Source organism: Prionailurus bengalensis, chromosome A2 (assembly GCF_016509475.1).
Source record: "Prionailurus bengalensis isolate Pbe53 chromosome A2, Fcat_Pben_1.1_paternal_pri, whole genome shotgun sequence".
NCBI classification, from domain to species: Eukaryota; Metazoa; Chordata; class Mammalia; order Carnivora; family Felidae; genus Prionailurus; species Prionailurus bengalensis.
The window spans coordinates 66,426,648-66,444,051 of record NC_057348.1 but is presented as its reverse complement, the minus strand read 5'-3'; positions in this window follow the sequence as shown (position 1 = coordinate 66,444,051).

The following is a 17,404-nucleotide window of genomic DNA, read 5'->3' as shown; positions in this document are numbered from 1 at the left end:
CCTGCCCAGCGCTCATGAAAGGAACCAGGTTGCTTTAGAAAAGGGTCTACCCAACGACTTCGAGTAAGCAAGCCATTAAGCATGTCGTATTTTTCCCCTTAACTCATTCCAGTCTGCTTCAGTATAGCTGCCAGAGGGGCCTCGATTTAATACATAAATTCTTATTGACTCGCATAAATTAAGAAAAACATTTGGAGACATTTAATTGTTCAGTGAATTTTTATTCGTTGTCGGATGCCCAAAGTTCAGAGAGAGAAAGCAAGAAACGATTCTTGTTCTTGCTCTCCCTTCCTTTTTCTACCAAGGCAAAGCATTCGTGACTCGTTCCGGGTAAAGAGTTAATGAAGTGTGTGCTAACTGAGAATGAGTCTCGCACCCAGCAGGGCTGGAGGCTTGCTCCTGACACTCCTAGAAGCTTTGTGCCTTGTTTCCAAAGCTCTTTACAAATCATCATAAAAGAGAAATGATCTCAGAAGCACTTAAAGCTTTTCCTACACCCACTTTTCCAATAAATCTCAAACACATCTTTCATTTTGATCACAGAAATGCAAATTTTCTGACAGGCAAACTAGAGCATGACTAAGTCCAAATGGAGTACAGTACATTTACTCAAGTGGAAAGAATAATGCAATGAAACATAATGCAATTCACCCAGCTTCAACTTCACGACCACACGGGTTTTACATCATTGACTTATTTTGGTTTTTTCACCTGTTATTTTGAAATGATTACACCAGTTAGAAAGACAAATGATGCTTCCAACACTGCAGGTTATTTAACGTGCTGGTTTCTCCTTGAACGTACTTTTATTTTTTCCTGTGAGTTTCAATCATAACAAAGTTAGGTTTGATAATATAAAGTAATTCCAGACTAATCGGGGATATAAGGGCTATTTGTTTTTTGTTAGGCTGGGTTTCATAACAAGAACAGAAATGAAAATGTGTGGTCTAGTCTCTGTTCAGTGTGCAGTGTAATGGTTGCTAGGCAGCCTCCTGTGTGTAGAGGAAAGAAAGAATTTCTTTATCTACAGACGTCTTCAACAATACCTCATCCTCGATATTTCCATCAGATTTATTCAGTGGGATAGCCACAGTGATTTTGCATGAAGTATATAGACACCCGATCTGTGAGGCACACATTGCCGTACAAGGCTCAGAGTGCAAACACAAGTGGGTATTACTGGAACAGATGGCTGTTACCTGGAGAAACCAGCCTGATCATATCCGAGAGGCTTAACAGCTGAATTATGACTATTTTAATGGAGTTTTCTTTTATCAAAGCAAAATGTGTACAATGGCTTGAAGAGTTGAACAGTAAACTAAATGGAGAATGACTGAAGGTTCTCTGATGAGCCACTTTGTTCCCTCCCCAACGTCTTCCTCTCCAAAAGCAACCACTTTTAGGCATTTACTCCCCATAATTGTAAATGATATGAATCAATTACTGTGGTTGGATTCATTCATTTTAGATGCTGTCTGCTGACTCCTGGTTAGGGAAGATGAGGATGTAGCTTCCTTCCATTGCCAACACTTTTATTTGCTTCCCTCATTCCCCTATTGTAATTCCAGTAAGATTTGGGGTTCAAAGCAGTATTCAGTGTTTATTTTAAAACATATTTATATATTATAGGCTGTATCATATTACTTAAAAATATCATTGTGTTATAACGGGATCACATTTCCCTTTTTTTCCAATTTGTTCTCAAGCAAAGTATCCCTTGCTTGTCTCTTTGTTTAGTTTTAGTTGCTTAGGATTCTATGCACGTATTGCTACATCTTCTAGCATTTATTATCTCTTTCAAAAAAAGTAAAAAAAAAGAAAGAACGAATGAAAGAATAGAAAAGAAAAAGGAAAGGAAAGGAAAGGAAAGGAAAGGAAAGAAAAGAAAAGAAAAGAAAAGAAAAGAAAAGAAAAGAAAAAAGAAAAGAAAAGAAAAGAAAAGAGAAAGAAGAGAAGAGAAGAGAAGAGAAGAGAAGAGAAGAGAAAAGAAAAGAAAAGAAAAGAAAAGAAAAGAAAAGAAAAGAAAAAAGAAAAGAAAAGAAAAGAAAAGAGAAAGAAGAGAAGAGAAGAGAAGAGAAGAGAAGAGAAGAGAAAAGAAAAGAAAAGAAAAGAAAAGAAAAGAAAAGAAAAGAAAAGAAAAAAGAAAAGATCCTGGAAACTCTGAATGCCAAACTTTCCCTGGAGGTCTTACTATTGGAGCCATATCTTCTCCTGCATTCTCTAACATTGCTTCCAGCTCCCTACCTTGGAATCCCCTTAATGCCATCGTGGGTCCCATACCTTATTCTTGTATGTCGACTTTTCTCCCTTCCTGGTTTACACCATTGTTGGGTGGAACATATCCTCTAGTAGTTTCATATCCTCTAGTGCCTGGGTGTCTCAGTCGGTTAAATGTCTGACTCTTGATTTAGGCTCAGGTCATGAGCTCATAGTTCATGATTTCGAGCCCTACATGGGGCTCTGCACTGACAGCATGGAGCCTTTTTGAGATTCTCCCTCCCTCCCCTGCTCTCTCTCTCTCTCTCTCTCTCTCCCTTTCTCAAAATAAATAAACATTAAAAAAAAACAAGATCATCCAAGGACAGAGGTGTGATCATGACAACCCTCAATCTTTTTCATGAATAACTGCTCCAAATTGGACTGAGTGTCCTCTATGCTTGGCTAAGGCATCTCCTTATGCTGTCTTTTCATGATCCTCCTGGACATTCCCTTTCCTCCTGTGTTGAGACTCCTGTTTTTGGTGTGGCAATGTCTGTCTCTTCCCTGGTATATTCCCTCACTTGGGGGAAAACATCTCAAGTAGCTTTCGAGAAAAGAAAGCAAGGGAGGAACATTTTTAGAGATCTTAAATGTCAGAAATTGTCCTTACGCTGTGTCCCACCTACCTGAGTGTGACTGGGTCTCTAAGTTGGAAATCATTTTCTGTATTTTCTAAATTTTAAGGCACTGCCCCACTGCCTTCCATCCTCCAGGATTTCTGTTAGATGTCTGATGCATTCTGTTCCCTGACCCTTTTGTTTGATCTTCCTTTCTCCCTAGAACTTGTACCACCTTATTAACTTCAGTGTTCTGAAATATTGCCATGCAATATCAATATGTTCTATTTTTCTTAAAAGTTTTTATAGTCCTCCTCAATCTCAAAACTTTATTGAGCATATCAATATGGGATGTAGGCACCCTTATTTTTTTTTAACTCTCCAGGTAAACTCAAAGAGAAACAAGGCTCAGAAATATTTGGTCTTGGAGAAATGGGTAAGTAGAGCAAAGAGCTTTGAATTCCTTGATATCCTCTATCAGCTCCATACTCTCTTCTCCTTTCCTTGCCTTCCTATCAAGTACACAGATGTCATCATATTCTCTCCCATTTTTTTTTCCTTCTCTCAGAGATTAAGCTAGGACTTGAGATTGATATGATTTCCCCATAGTTTTCAGAATTTCAGGGCCCTGGATTTTAATAAGAACTGACAAGTTATAATTAATTAAGCACCTGTGGATCTGTCATAACATTAGTTCATAACTGGGACCACAACATTTTGCAATTGTGGCTCAAGAAGTAGCTCTATCTGTTTTGAAGGCCTGTTTTTATGTATTATTTATATATGTATTTATTTATTTTATTTATTTAGCGGGAAGGGGACAGAGAGAGAAGGACACAGAGAATCCCAAGCAGAATCCACGCTGTGAGCACAGAGCCTGATGCGGGGCTCGAATTCACAAACTGTGAGATCATGAGCAGAAGCCAGGAGTCAGACGCCCTACCAGCTGAGCCACCAGGGGCCCCAAGTCCCGTTCTTTTCTTATCATCTTTCCTTACGCTTTTTTTTTACCCTCTAGAAAACCATAAACTTATATGCAGTGTATTCAAAAACATCATGACTTATCAAGTTTATGAATGACATACATTTTAGAGTGTTAGTTGGTCTATCCAGTAATATAATCTAGATTCAACGTCATGTTAGAAGAGTTTGCCCAGACCCACGGGATTGGGCTTAATGTGGGCAAAGAGATCTTGTACCCTTTGTTGGCCTAATCTCTCCTTTCGTATAAGCTTCAGGGCCTTCTTCATTATAATTGTGGCAAAATATCTACTAAAGAAATAGTGGAACTCTTTGAAAGCATTCCTTTAATACTATGCTTTCTTGCCTTAAACCTATACTCTAGATTACTTAGCTTTAGAGTATTTCTGTGGTTTTTAATTTTCAAATCATGATCTTGCACGCACTCAAGGCAATTCTTACTCTGGTGGGAAAATTGTCTTAGTAATAATTTACATTCTGCAGGCAATGGTGGAAAAGATGGAATTACATTTGTTATCACTCTTAACTGTTTTGCAAGGAAAAGAGCTTGTTATAGAAATAAGTCAATCCATGGCTGAAAGAATAATGCTTGGAAATATGCCTGTGGGAAATAAATTGCCTGTTAGAGATGGGGAGTGGGAGTAGAGATGGGAGGGGGAATAACAAAAACATAACTCTGCACATGTTGGTGGTGTATGACCACTGTACTGTTCATCCAGGAGCTTCACGTGCAGAGAGAGAGAAAGACACAAAGCCCCCGAAATACCTTTCTAAAGATATTTACACAAGAATCCTCTTTTCAGCTTGTTCTAAAATGAAATCAAGATCAAGAAGTTATAGCATGTTGTTGAGCTATTATAAAATGAAACCAGAAATAGTTATATCAACTTAGACCATAGATGTGAGGATGGGCTTCAAGTTAAATGTAAAGCATGTACAAGAAAGGATTATCCCTTCTTCAGAACCCTAGACTTCAAAACTAAAGGAGAAAAAAAAGTCTATATATTTGATACTACATATATGATTTTCCTATAGGATGCCCATAGAATGCTAAAGTTCCATTTTATATATAATCTTATGAACAGACAGAAAAGCTCTGATGCTTTAATTAATTTTATATGTAGCTATAAGAATTTAAAAAATATATAAAATCCTCTCTTTGAGGACATTATTATTTTTTTTTTTTTAATTTTAAGTTTATTTATTTTGAGAGAGAGAGAGAGAGAGCGGAGGGGAGTGGGGCAGAGAGAAGGAGAGAGAGAATCCCAAGCAGGCTAGGCACTGTAAGCGTGGAGCCCAACACTGGGCTAGATCTCACAAATTGCAAGATCGGGACCTGAGCCAAAATCAAGATTCAGAGGCTTAACCTACTGACTCACCCAGGTGCCCCTCTGTGAGGACCTTCTTGACCCAACTTTGTCTCTACAACAGTATGAACTGAATCTGTTTGGATGCCATGATGCCATGCTGGGTGCTTATGGAATAATTTTCTATTTCTATTGCTCTGTTTTTATGAGTCCTCATACTGGTCATATATCTTTTGAATCACTCTTGATTTCTCTCTTTCAACCAGTCAGAATTTACCTAAGAACACTCTGACTCGTGCTAAGTTCTGGTTCCAACATAAATACCAGTGAATATTTACAGAATCACAGATCCACAGGAGACAGGAAGTCACGCCTTCCTTTGTATAATGAAGCTTTGTCTACATCAGTGCTTCTCAGTTCTAGTGGCAGGCTAGAATCACGTGAGAAGCTTAAAAACGGGTTTTTTTTTTAATCCAATGCTTTTCAATCCCTCCTCTTCCATTTTGCTTCATGTGGTTCTCCATGGAGCTCAGAAACAGTCATGCTTTAGAATTATTAAAGTAGTCCACTGATTTTTCAAATCAAGGCACACAAATCCCTTGGGGAATCTTATAAAAATGCAGATTCTATTCAGCCAATCTGGGGAAGGGGCTGAGATTTTGTATTTCTAGCCAGTTCCCCATAAAAGTGTTAGTGCTTCAGATCCCGAGTGTCACTCGAATTAGTAGGGATCTAAATGCTCTTTAAGACTACTTTCAAGAAAAGAAAGAAAAAATGATGGATTGGATGGAAGGATTGAAGGAAGGAAGGGATTTATCTAATATAATTATTGGATTTTTGTGGCTTATAAAGTCCAGATATTTGTCAGAAATACCTAAAGAACCGGACATACAATTTAAATAATGAGAAATCATTATTAATAAAACAATATTAGAAACAATATTTCTAGTGTTGCAAGTTTGAGACTCATATATAAAATATGCAATTCTATTTTAACAAATTTTCCCAAATCCCTAAAATTTTTCATAAAATTTAACTATTACGATGGTTAAATTTGTGTATCCACTTGTAACGTGTTTTGGATGAGGTTAACATTTAAATCAATAAATGCCGAGTAAAGTAGATTACGTTCCTAATATGGATGAGCCTCATGTAATCCGTTGAAGACCTCAATAGAGAAAAACACCAGCCTTCTTGAGTAAGAGGGAATTCTCTGGTAGTGTACCTTCACACTTCATCTACACCGTCTGCTTTCCTAGTTTGCAACCTGTTGGACTTGACTGAAACTGTATTATCAGCTTTCCTGAGTCTGCAGCCTGGTGAACACACAGCTGATTCTGAGTCTGTCAGCTGTCATAATTGAGTGAGCCAATTTCTTATAATATCTCAATCCACCCCCCCCCCCGCCCTCAATGTATATATTTGGTTCTGTTTCTCTGGAGAACTTGGGCTGATACAGATTGTGGTGCCAAACTGGGGTGGAGCATGTCAAGACGATCTCTTCTAATGTGAAGGGTAAGTTGTTTTAAAAGGCTCTTAACCAGAGCCAGAAAAAGAAGCATAACACTTAGCGGGCCTCTTTAGAAAGAGGCAACCTATTACTTACTTGAGTGTATTACTCCAGTTCATTGACCAAGTGACCCAACAAGCTGTTCATTTTGAATGTGGCCTAGAATATGAGAGAGCTCTGCGAAAGGTCCAGGCTGCTGACCGAGAGCTCTCCCACTTGGACGATATGATCTAGAACTATCCAGTGGCACTCGAAGTGACAGATTGGGATGCTGTTTGGAGCCTTTGTCTTCTGTAGGTGTATCATAGTACAATCAGTCAGGATTTTGAAGCAGAGTCTTGCCATCCTCCACAGTTGACTATTCTCCTTCTGAGACACTGCTTTGGCTCTGTTATTGTGCCTCCATAAAGACTGAACCCCTAGCCATGAGCTTCCAAATTTCCACATGACCCGAGCTGCCCATCATGAACTGGATATTATCTGACTCCACAAACCATAAATTCGGGGGTGTACAGCAAGCAGTACTCCACCATCAAATGGAAATGGAATATATGAGATCAAGCTCAAGCAGACCATTAAAGCACAAACAAGTCACATAAAGAAATGACCCAGTGGCCTGTGGTTCCTATTCCTGCTACACGGCCTTCTTTCTCCAAACCTGCATGTGTGGTCTCATGGGGAGGTCCTGGTGACCAGTTGACAAAGGAAAAGAAGATTTCAAAATCTGGTTTATAAACAGGTCACAATATGTAGACACTACCCAAAAGTGAACAGCAGTGGCACGATAGCCCCTGTCTGGGATATCCTTGAAAGACAGGAAGGGAAATTCTCCCAGTGGGCTGGACTTCAAGCCCTGCACCTAAATGTTCATTTTTCTTGGGAGGAAACATGGATAGATGTGAAGTTGTATACTGATTCATGGAGTATGGCCAGTGGTTTGTCTGGATGGTCCGGGAAACATCCATGGAAAGAACATAATTGGAAAATTGGTGACAAAGAAGTCTGGAAAAGAGGTATGTCAATAGATCTCCCTATACAGGCAAAAAATGTGAAGCTATTTAGATCCCATGTCAGTGCTAACCACAGGGTCACCTCAGCATAGGAAGATTTTAATAATCAAGTGGATCACCCGTTATTTGGAAATCAGTCAGCCTTTTTCCTCAACCACCCCTGCCATTACCCAATGGGTTCATGAACAAAGTGGCCCTAGTGGCAGGGATGGAAGTTATGCATAGGCTCAGCAATATGGACTTCCACTCATCAAGGCTATGACTACCACTGAGTGCCAACTCTTCTAGCGTAGAGAATAGCACTGACTCCCCAGTATGGCACAATTCTCCAGTATAATCAGCCAGCTAGCTACCTGGTGCCAGGTTGATTGCATTGAACCACTTCTATCATGAAATGGGTGGCCTTTTGTTCCTAATGGAATAGACACTCTAGGTATTAATTTACCTTTTCTTCCCATAATGTTTCTGCCAAAACTACCATCTGTGGACTTACAGAATGCCTTCTTCACCATCATGATACTCTGCACAGCATTGTTTCTGATCAAGGGACCAAATTCATGAAAATTAAATGCAGCATGGAATTTCCTCATGGAATTCACTAGTCTTATCATCTTTCCCACTCTCCCAGAGTAGCTGGCCTAATAGAACATTGAGGTGGCCTTTTGAAGATGCATTTACAATCCAAGCTAGTAGAATTACTTTGCAGAGATGGGGCAGACTTCTCTAAGAAACTGTATATGATCTGAATCAGCATCCAATATCTGGTGTTATTCAAGAATAGCTAAGATTCATGGGTCCAAGAGTAAAGGGAAGCAAATGAGAATGCTACCACTCTCTATTTCTCCTGGTGACCCAATCACAAAATGTTTGCTTCCTTGTTACCTTATACTCTGTTGGCCAAAAGTTCTTAGTTCCAAGGGGACAGGAGACACAATAATGATTCAATTGAACTGAAAGTTAAGACCTCCCCCTGGTCACTTGGACTCTTCATGCTTGTGAATCAACAGGCACACAAGCCAATTCCTATGCTGACTATAATGATTGATCCTGACTACCACGGGGAGTTGGGGAGTTGGGAGTGCTTTTCCACAGTAGAGCTAAGGGATAGCATGTCTGGAAGACAGAAGATCTTACAGGGCATCTCTTAGTATTGCCGTGCCCTGTGATTAAGCTCAGTGGAAATCCAGGAGGGACTACTAATAACCTAGACCCTTTGAATGAAGGTTCGGGTCACGCTGCCAGGCAAAGAACCATAGCCAGAGGAGATACTTGTTGAAGGCAAAAAGAATACAGAATGAGTGATGGGAGAAGGTAGTTCTAAATACCAGCTACAACTGCATGACCAGTTACAGAAATGAAGACTGTAGTTGTCACGAGTATTTCTTTCTTATTTGGTTATAAGTAGTATGTGTGTGTGTGTGTGTGTGTGTGTGTGTGTGTGTGTGTGTTAAGCAAGTATCTTTGTTTTCTTCCTTCTTTATCCCTTTATCATGTAACATAAGATATATTGACTTTTAGGGCATCTGGGTGGCTCAGTCGGCTGAATGTCTGACACTTGATCTCAGCTCAGGTCTTAATCTCAGGGTCATGAATTCAAGTCCTGTGCTGGGCTTCATGCTGCGCATGGAGCCTACTTAAGACAAACAAACAAAAACAGATAAACTGGCTTTATATCATAGCATTTAATTATGGTGATCTTTACATCATGGTATTTTAGTTACAGGACAAAAAGAAGCAGAGTAAACTTCATCCAAAGACTTGCATCCTTTTCTGGGAGTAAGTGCATTTTCAGTTGTATGCAGGATAGTTGTACCATGTTATGTGGAAATATGCCTTTATTGTTGTCTTTATTTGGAGATTAAGGAGATGTGTATGTGTGCCAAGCTAACAAAGTATAGGCTGTGATGGTTAATTTTGTGTGTCAACTCAGAGGGTGTTTTGGGATAAGATTAACATTTAACATTTAAATTAGTGAAATTGGAGTAAGCTAATTACCCTCCATAAAATATGTGGGGATCATCTACCCAGTCGAAGTTCTAAATAGAATAAAAAGACTGGCTTCCCCAAGAAAGATGCAATTCTCCAACAGAATGCCTTCAGACATCATTTGTGCCCTAGTCTGTCTTAGGTCCCCAACCTTCTGGCCCACACTGCAGATTTAAGCTTGTCCACCTCCATAATCATATGAACCAATTTCTTATAAATAATCTCTCTCTCTCTCCCTTTCTCTCTCTGTACACACACACACACACACACACACACACACACACCCTATTAGTTTGTTTCTCTGGAGAACCCTGACTAATACAACTATTTACAGCCACAGGAAGGCTTAGTCCTTTGTTATCAGGCCGCCTCCTCCAGTGCTGCTCCCCAGCGGGTCTCAAGTACAGTACAGAGTCCCAGGAGTTTGCTCTCCTGTATTACCCAGCTCACACATCCCAAACTAGAAGCACATCACCTTCCTTATGTATTCACCACCCAGCTCTTCTGTATCCACAACTTGTAACCACTCTCCTTGTGTCTTCTAATTCATTTTCCAAAACTCAGCCAGAGTGAAATTTCTAGGTCGTTAGCATACTTGCCAAACCACTTAGGTGGAATATGGTTTTCCTCAGGCTCAGTTCTGAGCATGGCTCGTGAGACTCAATGAGATGGGACCATTTCTACCTCTGGCCACTTCCTCTAATGACGTTTGGAGTCTTTGAGTTACTTACCGCTGGTGTATTCAATTTCTTTGGCAGCCCTCCAATGAAGGTTCTCCTGTGGGGATGTACTGATCAGGGTTCTCCAGAGAAACCACACTGATAGGACATATGTAGATGTAAGGAAGGTATTTATTATGAGGGATTGACTCCAATGATTATGGAGGCTGAGAAATCCCACAGTCTTCCCTCACAACTCCTCTCCCAACTTGAAGGCGAGAACCAGGCGAGCCAATGATGTAAGCCCCCAGTCCCAGTGCTTGTCCAAAGACACAAGAACCAGGAACACTAGTGTCTGAGTGTAGGAGAAGATGGACGTTCTGTCTCATGCAGAGAACAGATTTGATGGTCCTCTGCTGTTTTGTTCCATTCAGGACCTGGGTGGATTCGATGTCACTCCCCTGCGTTGGTCTACTGATCCAAGGGTTAATATCTCTGGAAACACTCTCACAGACGTACTCAGAAATAATGTTATACCTGCTATCTGGCCAAACCTTAGCCTAGTCAAGCTGACACATAAAATTAACCATCACAGAGGGAACATGGTGGCCCTCTATTTGGCTCACCCCTCATTTCCTGAAAAATTCCTCAAAGCTTGTTCTACCAGGCCTAAGCCAAAGCTCCTTGTTGTGCTCTCTGAACAGACTCTGGGAAATAATGTCTTTTGTTCCCCTTTAAACATCACAGTCATGGGGCGCCTGGGTGGCTCAATCAGTTGAGCGTACCACTTCAGCTCAGGTCATGATCTCACAGTTTGTGAGTTCCAGTCCTGCAAAGGGCTCTGTGCTGACAGCTTAGAGCCTGGAGCCTGCTGTAGATTCTGGGTCTCCCTTTCTCTGTCCCAGCTTGCCCTCTGCCTCTCTGTCTCTCTTTCTCTAAAAAACAAACATTCAAACTTCACAGCCACTAGTCCTTGGTATTTAGATGGTACTAAATAAAGTTTTGCTTATTGAATAAATAAGAGAATTATGTCTTCTTCCAATTATGAGGAGCAAAACAAAAAAGGCTTCAAATGGATGCTTCCTTTTTCTCAAATATTGAGCACGAGAGGTTCCAAAAATCAAAAGATAACACTCAGTTTGGGATTCAGAAAACAAATTTATGGTATGCTAAATAAGTCTTCTCGTCTTGGTGTTTTTTACTTGCATTAATATGAGTGATTTTCTGGGGTGCCTGGGTGGCTCAGTCGGTTAAGCGTCTGACTTCAGCTCAGGTCACGATCTCGCGGTCCGTGAGTTCGAGCCCCGCGTCGGGCTCTGGGCTGATGGCTCAGAGCCTGAAGCCTGTTTCAGATTCTGTGTCTCCCTCTCTCTGACCCTCCCCCGTTCATGTGCTGTCTCTCTCTGTCTCAAAAATAAATAAACGTTAAAAAAATTTAAAAAAAAATATGAGTGATTGTCAAATGTAACTCTTCCCTTCCTGTTCGACTAAGTTGACATGCTTGATGAAAACGGGCTGAGTTTTCTGTCTGACTTTTGTCCTTTTATTTTTTTTTTCCTGCCAAGGAGATTTAGGACACATAAATCATTAACGCGTGTTTTTATATATCCTGGTGGTCAGTGATGAGAGAGTTTAAGGTAACATAAATCCATTTTGTGGCTGTTTATGGGAGATACTTTCAGAGTGTAGAATTCAGTGGAAGTCTTATGGATGACCTTCAGACAGGAGCATGGTTCAAGCCTGTGTGTCCAGAAATGGGCAGAGATTCTGTTTCCTGTCTACTTTTAGGAGACTATCATAAGAGCATCATCTAGAGCTATAACTATTCCATTTCACTTTTATAAGACTTGTTATTTTCCTAGTTAGGGAAGGAGCCAAAAAATGAGCCATCTGCCCATCACTGACATCAAGCACAGAACTAAGTACGGCAGTAAAAATTCTGAGATAGAAGAAATAAACACTGTGTTCATAAACAGAAGAAATTAAAACTTTAGCTTCGTCAGTTAAAAAAACTAAATTCCTATGTAAACAAAACTGATAGAAATGTGCTATTACGTGACATGATATTAGAATTGTTCATTGTATTCATTAATACAAATAATGAGATATCCTTGCTTTGGTACCATATGACTGCTTGGTATGTTCACAGGCTCTTCATGTAGCAATCCCAAGGCATATACTCAGAAACATTCATTATAAGATGAAAAGTCGAAAAACGAAAAAAAAAATTATCACCATTGTGATAATTCTGGAAAAGTAATTCCATTTTGCAGAAATGAGGTGATAAGTTTACTGCCTTAAAACATGTCTGTTTTGTTTCAATACGATCACCTGAAAATGGCCTGACAGCAATATGTAATTCATATATCATTAAAAATTGAACCATACTTTTATACTTTAATATGAAATCAATACAAATCCACCTTTTACATGACAAATATATCTGCATGGTTATAATGGCGATAGTTCTTATGTGAGATTCCTCTCTCTCTCTCTCTCTCTCTCTCTCTCTCTCCTCATCATTTCTGTTGCTTTACAGAACTAAAGATACTCTCACAATAAGTGAGGTGATTTGATTGACAAGATCTAATGAGTACAGTTTGCCATGTCATACATCTCAAGTCCTGTGCACATGTATTTGCTTTATAGTGGTCATTTGCTCAAAAACTGTCACATATGCTACTCTAAGAATTAGGCACATCAATGGACATATCATTTTCTTAAGTAATCATTGAATTTGGCCTTCTAGCACAGTCCAATTTTTATATTAATTCAATTCAGATCTTATGGGGAAAAAACATGTTAATATAAGTTATCCCATCTCAGCAAAAGCAGTGAGACTGCTGAAAAATAAAGAAACCAGCAAGCAAGTATAAACTAGCTGTTAAAAAAAATGAGATGATATTAATGTTAGTATCCATTATTTGGGGTACAACATGGCTATATCCTTTCCAGCGGTCTAAATGATGAGAATTTCTGGTGTCCCCTAAAATCTACTGCTGTAAGTTACTTTAGAAAGGCAAAAAAAAAAAAAATAATAATCACCCTGCTGCAAAGTTGGGAATATGGACTCTGAGTTAGATTACTTGGGCTCGTGTCCCCATACTGCTCTTTGTAGTTGTTGAACAGAACATGAACCCACCATGATCCTCAGACTTCTGAGCTTTAAAACAACTTTAAGGTTATTTATTTATTTATTTCGAAAGACAGATAACAATCAGGGGAGGGGCAGAGAGAGAGGGACACAGAATCCCAAGCAGGCTCTGTGCTGTCAGTGCAAAGTCCGATGTTGGGCTCAAACTCACAAACTGTGACATCAGACTTGAACCAAGATCAGGAGTTGGAGGCTTAACCAACTGAGCTTTACCCCTATACTTCTGAGCTTTAAAAGGAGGATCCTGGGAGTGCCTGGGTGGCTCAGTGGGTAAACTTCAGCTCAGGTCGTGATCTCATGGCTGGTGAGTTCGAGCCCCGTGTCGGGCTCTGGGCTAACAGCTCAGAGCCTGGAGCCTGCTTCGGATTCTGTGTCTCCCTGTCTCTCTGCCCACCCCCCCTCCCCCCGTTCACACACTGTCTCTCTCTCTCTCCCTCAAGAATAAATAAACATTAAAAAAAAATTTAAGGAGGATCCTGCCTATCCCATTTACTGCTGTGTGGGTGAAAAGACATTTCTTATAAAGAGCTTCAAACAATTCTAGCACACAGTATGTGCACAATAACAGTTATCTATAAATGTCAACATTAATATTATTAGTGTTTTACTTGCCTTGTCTGGTTTGATATTGTGCTTTTTATTGCTCTCATGGAATGAATTGCCATTTTTCAATTTCTTGGAAGAGGTTGTACAATTTTGGAACAATCTGTTCCTTAAAAGTCGGTGAAACTCAGCGATGAAACATTTGGTCCCCGTGTTTTCTTTATGGGGTGATGTGTAGTTATTGATTCTGCTTTTTTAATGGTTATATGACTTCTAGGATATTCTATTTTTCTAGAAATCTTCCCACTTTGTCAAAATTGTCATCTGCGTGGACATATGCTTTCTTTTAAAGTATGAATATCTGATGGACTTACACAATTTCCCATTTTTCATTCTTCATAGTAGTTACTTTGGGCCACCTTCTTCTTTGCTTTTTCCTCCTCTCCCTTGACCCCCACCTCTTTCTTCTGTCTCTTCTTCCTCCCCATCCCTTTCCTCATTCCCATCAACCTTGGTAGAGGCCTGTCCACTCTATTAACCTTCGTTTTAAAAGCAGACTTTGTTTTCTTAATTTCCCTTGTTCCCATGACTAGTTTTCTGTTTCCTTAGCAACCTCCATTTTCTCCTATAATCAGCTATTTTGAGGTATATCCTTATTTTCTTTTAAACCTTAAATTTATGCTTAGCTCATGACCATTCCCTCATACCATCTCCTTAAACAGTATCTCACGTCGCTGCTTTCCTTTATGCATCACTTAGCTGCGCTACACAAGCATTGGAGTATTGTACCTTCATGATTTTTTAGTCACAATTATATTTTTACATTTTCCTTTTAATTTCTCCCTGTGTCTATGCCTTATTTAAAAGCATGTTTGCTTATTTTTCACCTCCTTGACTGTACAGAGATTTTTGATTTATTCCTTCTTTAATAAAGTTCTAATTTAATTATATTATGAAGTCATTAAAATCCTTGAGTGTTTTCTTCTTTTTTTTCTTTTTGCCACTTGGCATGCTGCCTAGTAAGAAGTTAAATTTTGTAAATGTCACATGGGTGCAGAGTTCTATCTCTATTCTAATAAATCAAGACTTTTTAATTTTGTTAGATAAAGTATCTCTTTCCGAACTAAAGTTTAATTACCATGAACTTTCAATAATTTAGAGGCTTGCTGAAAACTCTGAATTCAACAGTGGATTTGTCAGAGCCATTTGCCATTTACATGTTGTTTTATATTTACATTATTCCATTTTTTAGATTCTTAGTGCACTTATCCAATAATGATGTCTTTATCTTCAGTATTTTTTGTCTACTATTAATACACTATAGACCTGATATTAATACATACCTGTGATTTTCTGGTTTTTCCGTTTTTTGTTGTGATTATACACACAAACACACACATACATATATGCATGTGTTAGTTTTTTAAATTTTCACGTCTCTTTTTAAAATGTCTTATTGGGGCACCTGGGTGGCCTAGTTGGTTATGTGTCTGACTCTTGATTTCAGCTCAGGTCATGATCTCACAGTTCGAGAGTTCAAGACCCACATTGGACTCTGTGATGACAGCATGGAGCCTGCTTGGGATTCTCGTGCTCTCTCTGCCCCTTCCCCTCTCTCAAAAATAAATAAATAAACCTTAAAAAAATAAAGTAAAATGTTTTATTGAAGTATAATGAATATATGATCAAATCTAATGCTTGATAAATTTGTACAAATTGAACACACACATGTAAGCAACATCAAGTTTTAAAACAAACAGCATCCGGGGCTCCTGGGTGGCTCAATCAGTTAAGCGTCCGACTTCGGCTTAAGTCATGATCTCACAGTTCGAGCCCCGTGTCAGGCTCTGTGCTGACAGCTCAGAGCCTGGAGCCTGCTTCGGATTCTGTGTCTCCCTCTGTCTCTGACTCTCCCCCGCTCATGCTCTATCTCTGTCTCAAAAATAAATAAACATTAAAAAAAAAAAAAACAGCATCCCAGGTGTTCATTTGTGTTCCATTTTAATTACTATCCACACTCCAAGGTTAACTATTACTGTGACTTCTAGCACTTTAGTTTGGCCAGCAACTGAAATTATACAAATTGAATCACAAATGTATAGTCTTCTGTACCTGATTTGTTTAACTCAGCATTAGGTTCGTGTGTTCCTCAATACTGTTGCGTTTGTTCATTTTTTATGGATGAATAGTATTTCTTTTTGTGAATATACCTGAAAGTATTTATCTGTTCTATGGAAATGAGAATTTGTGTAACTCCTAGTCTGGGGCTGTTTAACATGGTAGTGCTATGAATATTCCTATGCATAGTGTTTGATGACCCACGTGTTCATGCTTCATGGATATCACTTAAAAATGTTATCTAACTACATTTTTCCTGTACCCTATCTGAAAATCTGCTTTTAACCTCAAGCTAGACCATCTAAGGTGGTGATATAGATGTAAACATATAGATATATTTTTCTTTTTGCCTTGCTATGTTTTATTATTTTTGAGCCCTTTTAAAAACCAATTTGATATTGGTTGTTTCCTTATTACTTCTCTCCCCTTAATTGGCTTGAAAAGAATTTACTCCATTTTTCATTTCTATTGTCTTAGTGGATAAATTTGGAATTTTAATGTGTACTTAGACTATTTTAAGCACTCACCCTACATATTCACCAGTATTAACTCTGTTATCATAAATCTACCCTAAATATTATCATTGCCAATATTACTTCATATACAATATCCATTTAAATATACCAATTTTTTTAGGCGCCTGGGTGGCTCAGTCGGTTGGGCATCTGACTTCGGCTCAGGTCATGATCTCGCGGTCTGTGGGTTCGAGCCCCGCATCGGGCTCTGTGCCGACAGCTCAGAGCCTGGCGCCTGCTTCTGATTCTGTGTCTCCCTCTCTCTCTGCCCCTCCCCTGCTCATGCTCTGTCTCTCTCTGTCTCAGAAATAAATAAAAGATTTTTTTAAAAATTTTAAAAATATGGGGCGCCTGGGTGGCGCAGTCGGCTAAGCGTCTGACTTCAGCCAGGTCACGATCTCGCAGGTCTGTGAGTTCGAGCCCCTCGTCAGGCTCTGGGCTGATGGCTCAGAGCCTGGAGCCTGTTTCCGATTCTGTGTCTCCCTCTCTCTCTGCCCCTTGCCTGTTCATGCTCTGTCTCTCTCTGTCCCAAAAATAAATAAACGTTGAAAAAAAAATTTTTAAAAAAGTAAAAAATTTTAAAAATAAATTAATAAATAAATAAATATACCAATTTTTTTAAACCTTTCTTTAAAGATCATTTTTCTTCTCCCTTAAGTTCAAGCGCCAGATTTGTTTAGAAAAATAAAACTTCCTTGTATTACTCTGAGGATATCTTTATTCACTTGTTCTCTCAGGAATTTCTTTGCTAGCTTTGCAAGTCAAGGTTCACAGCTATTACTTGTCTGCCCCTTAGAGACATCTC